Genomic DNA, 8368 nt, shown 5'->3' with positions numbered 1-8368 from the left:
CTGCCCAGGAATCTTGGAGAGGTTCTGACATTTGCAGAAAAGGGATGTAAAGAAGGTGAAATGCCTTCTCTGCTTGGAGAAGGAGAGAAAGGCTAGGTTTGGAGAGATTGCTGGCCCCAAAGGTGAACCTGGAAGGGAATAGTGTGAGCTGGGCAACCCGTGTAGTGAGCTCGGGGAGCCCATGTCAGAGCCCAGGGGAAAACAAAGCCATCTCTTCCATGCTGGCTGAGAAGGTGGGGAAGCTAGCCCCACTTGTCCCCCACACATCTCCCACAGGGACTTGTGATAGGTCATGTTTTGATCCACAGTCAGAGCCAGCATTGTGCAGGGGATCATGGCACATGGCAGAAGCAAGGCTGGCTGAGTTGTGGTCACCATCGTCAAGGCACCTGACTCTGGCTGGGGAGACCGCCCACGTACACACATACACACATGCATGCATGCTAGAATAAGGTGTGCTACGTGCTAGAAGAAAACAGGGAAAAATAAAAAATTTCTTAGGACACAAAGAACATTTTTTAAGAGGCAATGGACCTAAAAGAAAAATAGAAGAGCTGTTTTCTGTGGTCAGATTTCTGGGAGCACAGGGGAGGGAAGGGATTTCCTTAGGTGAAAGGAGGCACCATTTGACATTTTGGCACCTTATGGGAAAGGGGAGAGCAGGTTCTAGCTTCCAGATAGGCGAGAGAGAGGGATGTTCTCCAGGGAGAACAGAGGTGGTCAGGAGCTGGAAGGGAGGGTGTGACGTCCCCCAGGGTCTGTCACTACCGAAAACCTCAGTGCAAACTCTCTCACCCCGGCCTCCTCTCCCAGCACACAGCCAGTCATCCAAAGAATCTAGAATTCACTGAAGATTCTGGGGTGACCGGGAAGGGTATACCCTACAAAGGACCTCCACCCAAAACAGACTGCTGACTCCAGAAGATCCTGTCAACACCACATCAGACACATCAAAATGCACCAGGACTCCCGGCAATTGTCAGGCCTCGCCATACAACTTCACCAATATTTATTTTTGACCTACAAAAACGGCAACATTTTATGATTCAACCTAATATTTTGCTGTAAATCCTGAAAGGATTTGGGGGCGCCTGGGTGGCTCAGTAGGTTAAGCATCTGACTCATGATTTCAACTCAGGTAATGATCTCAGGGTTCTGAGATGAAGCCCTGTTTGCGGCTCTGCACTCAGTAGGGAGGATTTTTATCAATCTAACTTCAAAATCATTTTGCTAACGGTAAATCATGATTAATGTATAATTGGCTGAGACATCTGGGCAATTATCACACATTCCTGGGAACTCTTGAAAGAGAAGCTAAATCACCACTTGCTTTCAAATGTAACATTTTTAGTAACATGCTATTTAATAACTAATTACAGGAACATGATCATGTTTTGTGGTCATTTAAGCACTGCAGTATTCTATTACATCTGGGAGCCATAACTGCTTTCTGATCTCAAGCACTTACTTAAAGATCACTTCCACTAAGGCAGAATGTGTATGTAGCAAAAGGTACAGACCCAAAGTGTATGGTTTGGTCTGTCTGGACACATGTAGCCATGAATGTGACCACCACCCCTACCAAGAGATATACTTTATCTGCCCAGAAAGTTTCCTCTTGCTCTTTTGCAGACAATCTTTTCCCAAGGAACCCGTAAGCTGACTTTTATCACCTTGCATTATCTCACCTTTATTAGAATAGAAAGAGCATCCTATTCTGTTGTGTCTGGCTTCTTTCACGCAGCCTGTTTTTGGAATTCACTCATGTCCCAGCACTTATAATGATTCACTTCTTTTTATTGCTGAATGGCATTCCACTGCATGGATGAGCCACATTTCTTTGTCCATTTCCTACTGATGGGCAATTATGCTGTCTCTAGTTTGGGATTATTATGAATAAAGCTGCTATGAACCTTTATGACTATTTCTCTTTGTGGACATGTTTCCATTTTTCTGCAAAAATACCTATGAGTGGAATTGTTTGGTCATAAGGTAAACAGCTCAACTTTCTAAGGAACCACTGAAGAACCCAAAGCAGCTGTGCTGCCTCACCTTCCCACCTTCAGTGAGCAAGGATCCAGCTGCCCCATGGTGTCATCAGGACCTGCTTGCTGAGGCCAGGTCTGTTTGATGTAGCCATCCCCAGGGTTTGCTGTCGAAATTCATTCCAATTTAACTTGCATTTCTCTGATGCTTAAGGAGACCAAGCACCTCTTCATGTTCTTATGGACCATTCCTGTATTCTTTGAGAGCATTTTTAAAGCCTCTGCAAAGTTTTGGGTCCTAAGCAGTGGCACCCAGAGGTTACCATGCAGGCTTTCATTACCTGCCCGGCCTCTCCCCATCTGATCTTCCCTTTACTCCCACACCCTTCCCTTCTAGACTCTTTTCCCTTGTTCAGAAATAAAACCAGCAGACCCCCGAGCCCTGAGGAAAGAAGGACTAATATTCTGTACTTAATTCCAACATGTCGGTTTTTCCCAACACATCCAAGTAATTTTCGAACACCAGCTCAGTGTCCTACAACTCAATTCAATTCTGACTGTCTCCAGGGAGACAGTGTCAGATCCCACAGTAAGGGCTCAGCCCCACCAGGCTTTCCCTACTTCAGAGGCCAATTGCAAATCCAGGTTGTCCCCTGTGCTTCTGACTGCCTGGCTATAGATGGAAGGATCCCACAGTCCACCGTGGGTTTGATTAATGTGCTAGAGCAGTTCACAGAACTCAGAGAATCATTTCACTTACTATATCACTGGTTTATTATAAAGGAAAATAACTCAGGAGCAGCCAGATGATAGAAATGCATAGAGCAAGGTGTGGGGAAAGGGCACAGGGCTTACACACCCGCTTCAAGTGTGCCACTCTCCCAGAATCGTCACATGTTCACCTAGAGGGAAGCTCTCTGAATCCCATCCTACTGAGTTCTTATGGAGGCTTCATTATATAATCACGGTGCACTGGCCCTTGGTGATTGATTCAACCTCCAGAGGTCAGGAGGTGGGACTGAAAGTCCTAAGCCTCTAATCACAAGGTTGGGTCCCTAAGCAACCAACCCCCATCCTTGTTAACATAAAGTCACCTTGTTAACACAAAAAAAGACACCTTTACTGCTCTCACCACAGGAAATTCCAAGGGGTTTAGGAGCTCTGTGCCGGCACGGGAGGCATAAACCAAATATATATTTCTCATTATGAATCACAAGGTCACAAGGACAGGGATGGTTTCAGCCAGGATCCAAGCGTCTCCTCAACAAGGAGCATTCTCCTTGTGGGGACTCTGATGCTAACTACAGAAAACAAATTTTGGCCACCATGTTATGTATAAAGGGTTCATGGCATACAGCAGATATTCCATAAATGACAGCTCCTTCACTAGCCCCAACCAGGCTGCTCTACTAAGGGAGATGCTGGTGAACCAGAACCTCAGATCCCAAGAGCCTACCCTCCCAGGGAGCCTCCGAAGACAAAGCAAGAGTTCCATTTCCATAAGAGACTAGAGCTGGATCTCATCCAGCCTTCCTGATTTGTACTTCCAGCCCCCAAAACCCCCTTTGTGGGTGCTACCTTTGGTCTTAGACCCCCAATCTGGTCCATCCTTTACCAGGCATGCCTCCAGGCAAGAGCAGGAGAACTCCTTATTTTTCCTCCTCTTGGGTTCTCTTATACAAGGGAGCATCCCTACAAGAGCTCAGTCTTACCACCTAATCCTTCTCTCTACAACCTTCCTCTTGGCAAAATGGCAGACTTGGGGCTATGTCCTCCCATCAATGATTTTCTTATGAAAGCACTGCTGAACCAAGGATGGACTGGTCTCTGTTTGCAACTGAAGAGCTGCAGAGTTGGGATGAGGGGCTCAGCCCCTATGCAAGAAGGGCTCCCACTCTGAGAAGTGAGGCTCTGGGAGCTCCATCAATTTGGGCTTCAGGAGAGATGTCAGAGCAGACATGTGCGGTTTTGTCAGAGAACGCACTGGGGGAAGCTCAGAGCGCTAGTGGCAGGGCAGTGAGGAGTGACCACAAAGGGGTCTAGAGAGGCCCTACCTTTCCGCCTCTGTACCAACATTTTGGGTGGGTCATGCAGTCATAGGTCTCCTATCTTCCAGGCACCCCTCCCTGAAGCTTCCCTGTGATACTGGCCTGAATATTCCTGCAAATCTGAACTAAGCCTGAGCTTTTGTTCTGGTGAGATTGGGCCTCTAGGTGGGGTCACCAAGGTTCTGTTGCCTCTCTTCCTGGCCTCTCCACCCCTCAGAAAAATTCACCAGCAAAGATTCAGAAGGTGCAATGCTCAGGGCAAATGTCAGGCATCGTGAGCAGTGACTCCAGGAAGTGATGGCAGGGAAGGGGAAGGGCACTTTGTTCTGGGAAGAGCAGGGAGCCAAGGTGCCACAAAGACAGGCTGGCCACACCCAGACCTTGGCCCCAGCTATTTCCACCAAGGAGAAGTGCATCCCTAGGCAGCAGGCCATGGGGGAGTGGGGGTTCAGAGGGACAGGGAGGAAAGGGTGGACCCCCGAGCCATGCAGAGAGGATCCAGATGTTGTGGATGCCAACACAGAGGTGAGCTCTCTTGGCAGAAATCAGCCTTGTGGTGACAGTGTCCAGGGTCCAGCCAGAATCCAGGGAAAGAATGATTTCGTCCTTCATGAGTAAGCAGCTTTTGGAAGCATATTCTGAAAAACAAATATTAATCTGCAGTGAAGCCCACTTTTATCTCCCTGAGAGATGAGACGTGTTCAAATGTAATAGGGAACTCCAGTGAGTTACCAGCCAGACTTAGACAGCTTGGGACAGGCAGCTGGTGACACCTCTGGGCCATGCATAACAGGGTGACACTCTAGCTAGAGTTAGAGAACAGAGCTCCCGTGGGCAGGTCCCATTGAAACAGGAATTTCCCAGAATGACGCCCACCTCTTCTCTGTAAGAGGAACCCACAATTCTGCCAAACACCCCTCACCTATAAATGCCCACTTGAAGGGTGGAGAAGAGGGTACTCCTCCCACTGCATAAATCATATTTCTCTGAATCAAAAATAGCTGCCTGATAATTATTTCAAACGATTTCTATCCCTTCCTCTGACAGACTTCCATGGCAAGATGCTTGTCTTGCCTGCCAACCGTCTCTCATCTAAATAATATTAAATGTATAAATTGTATTTAAATGATGTATAAAATGTATATGTATATTTAAATATATATAATAAATATATAATATATAATAAATATATAATATAATATAAATATATATATTTAAATATAAATATATAAATATAATATATATATTTAAATTTAATTTATATAACCTACTTGAGTCATAAGTGTCACCTCAGCTGTTCTTTGTTATTATCAGATTCAAGTCCCAAACTCTCCCTGACAGCCATGTTACTGGGCCTGAAGTTCCAATAAGAAGAATTACTTCTTATGAGAAGTATAAGCTGAAATAAGCCGGATCAATGAACTTGAGAATCCCCTAGTCAGGAACCGCAGTGGCCAATAAATGTGCAAAGACACCTGTCCTTCTAGGTCTTCAGGGAAATGCGAAGTAAAGCAGGGGTCCACCTTCCTACTTCTCAAACTCAGAAGGGCTCCACGATCAGTTTTATGCTCTGCTGTGCTGTCTCAGATTAATGGGAATGGAAGGGAAAAGGGATTCGCCATGACCTACAACTTATAATTTTTTATATGTAAACAAAATTTGAAGATTATATGATGGAAAATTAACACTGCTGCACTTTGGAGGACACTTGAGTACTTGCTATTTTATTCTCTGTGCTTTTCTATATCTATATATATACACATACATATATATGTATATATACACACACAAATAGACATATATACTTCTATATTATATATAATTTCAAAGGTAATATTCATAAAATTTAATAAATAACATAATATAATATAACATAATATAATATAATATAATATATACAATTTTAAGCACAATGAAGACAGGAAACAGGAATAATCCTGAGAGAGGACATGTCAGCCCAAAGCTATGAATGTCAAGTCTGGACCCGCCCCTGCAAGTCATCCCACAATGGAACCAGGACAAACTCCCGGGTGCGCAGGGGCCCTGGAATGTGGGGACGTGGTGGTACATGGCTGGTGGTGCCAGCATTCTTCCCACAAGAAGATGCAGATAATCCTGGGAGGGCTACCACCACGTCCCAGGGGTCAGCACGGGCTGCCCAGAGAAAGGTGTGTGGTTTCCAACAGGAGCTGCCATTGGTAAGCTGCCCTGGGCCTTATGCATGTTAGTAGGGGTTCACAGCCTTTCCTCCTGAAGCCCCCAGGCCTGAAGCAGGAAGGGCACGAGCTGGACACTGGACGCAGCAGCAGCATGGCTCATAAAGGTGGTTGGCCCTGAGCTTCACCGAGCATCACTGAAGGTGGGGGGTTGCGGGGGGGAAGCATTCCCTCTGGGTGGAAATTGAAACCGACCAATCATTGTCTCCGAAAAAGACTGGGGGCGGGGCCAGGCACACCAGCTCCAAGAGGAGTCTGAAGAGGAGAACCACCTGGAAAACAATTCATTTTTGTTATTTACAAACAAATCTACAAAACCCAGATTCCCAGGCCCACCTAGCCCACGCTCCAGCAGAAGTTTGGAGAAGGGAGCTCTTTGTTCTAACCCTCATACCCCTTCCTCCTCGGTCCCTCCTGCACACACACACACACACACACACACACACACACACACAAGGTGGGTGGGTGAGTTCCCTCGGATCCCAGCTCCCTCTGTCTCTAGCTGGGTGGTCTCCGTAGTTAGACTCAGTTTCTATATTAGTGAGGCAGAAAGAACAGCATCAACCCACAGCATGGTTTCGACTTTCCAGAACATGGTAAATAAACAGCTCTGAAGCTGCCATTGGTCACGAAGATGTTGATAACAGTCTCCTGGGGCAGAGCGGAGAAGCAGTCAGTGCGCAGCGCCCAGCTCCTGGCCTGGGATGATTTTCACTGGACTGCCCAGGGGCCAGACCTCATGTGAGCACAGTGCACTGCCATCTGCCCGGGGATAAAAGCAAGATCCTGCTAGAGTCATCCACAAAATTCAGAGTGCCTCTGTGTTGCAAATGACACCATGAAGTAAAGTAACCTGCCATTCTAACATGCCATTCACAGGGATGGTATTTTGACTCTTACCTTGTTAGTGTACCATTAGGCCTTGCCCCCACAACGTAGGCGGTGTGGTCCACCCTGGACCTTAGCATCTACAAAAATCTGTTTCAGCCTGATATTTAATTACGTTCCAAAAACTAGGGTCATAGTCATCTATTGCTGTGTAAACACCACCCCAAACTCAGTAGCTAAAAACTATTCATTATTAACTCTCACAGTTCTGGGCTGACTAGGTTCTCACTCAGGGTCTCCGCACAGATGCAAGCCAGGAGGCAGCTATGGCTGGAGTCATCAGGAGGCACAGGTGGGCTGAACATCCCAGAGGGCTGTTATAGGCTGGATTGTGTCCTGCTCCCCCAAAATTCATGTTGAAGCCCACACCCTAAGGACCTCAAAATAAAACCTTAGTTTAGAAATCCGGTCACTGCAGATGGCATTAGGTAAGTTAAAATGAGGTCACACTGAAGTAAGGTGAACCCCTAATCCACAGCAGGCCATGACTGTGATCACAAAGGTCATCTGGACAAGTCCCACCCAGAAAGGCAGTGATGGGGGGCAGCCCACACCTGACCTAAAGTGAGCTCAGACACATATGCAGAGAATCTGGAACTCAACCTGTCCCGGGTGCCTGGACTCTAAAACATCGCCCAAAATATGGAGCCCGTGGAGGTGTGCTGTTCAGGTCTCTCTCAGGTGAAGCTGGTGGACAGGCTTCAGCTGACACACCTCCGCATTCCGCTGTAGCAGTCCCACCAAGGCCTTGCTCTCCCCAGGCTGGTCCCAGCTGATGACTGAGCACGGCAGGCTCTCCTAGAGCCAGACCATCCTGCCTGAGTGGGGCCCGCTGGCACCACCACCACCCCGCTGGCACCTTGGCACCAGGGCTCCCCCTGGGCTAACTAGGGTTTCTCAGAGCGCCCCCTCTCCAACTGTCCATCCTTCGCACTCTCCTTTCCCGGGTGTCAGAACCGCATTGCACTGGCATCCTCGACCCTTTCTCCGTTATGGACAAGGAGCTCCCCAGTGAATCTCTTGCATGCCACATTTCATCTTGGCTTCTGCTTCCTGAACTGACACAGTACCAGAACCACCCTGAGCATCTCCAATGGCAGGAACTCCCAAGGAAGCCTGTTTGCTTTGGCATCATTAAGGAGTTCTTAATTATTATATCATCAGGATGCTGGCTAAAAACAGATTTCAACTCAGATGGTTCAGATAGGAGACTTTAATGGAGGGAGAGGTA

The 8368-nt window shown here is 47.1% G+C and overlaps 1 long non-coding RNA gene across 1 annotated transcript in view; it reads right to left on the bottom strand.

Moving 5' to 3' along the window:
* Positions 1-2746: 2746 nt before the first annotated feature.
* The window catches only part of LOC125108613 (uncharacterized), a 51360-nt gene continuing 45738 nt past the window's right edge, over positions 2747-8368 (bottom strand). Inside the window, exons 2-3 of the long non-coding RNA XR_007129967.1 lie at positions 6445-6521; positions 2747-4671 (exon numbers count right to left, since the gene is read on the bottom strand). This is a non-coding gene — a long non-coding RNA (uncharacterized LOC125108613). The remainder of the gene's footprint in view (positions 4672-6444; positions 6522-8368) is intronic.

This window comes from Lutra lutra, chromosome 9, assembly GCF_902655055.1.
Source record: "Lutra lutra chromosome 9, mLutLut1.2, whole genome shotgun sequence".
Lineage (NCBI taxonomy): Eukaryota > Metazoa > Chordata > Mammalia > Carnivora > Mustelidae > Lutra > Lutra lutra.
The sequence above is the reverse complement of the archived record's forward strand: the minus strand, read 5'-3'. Positions and strand labels throughout refer to the sequence as shown.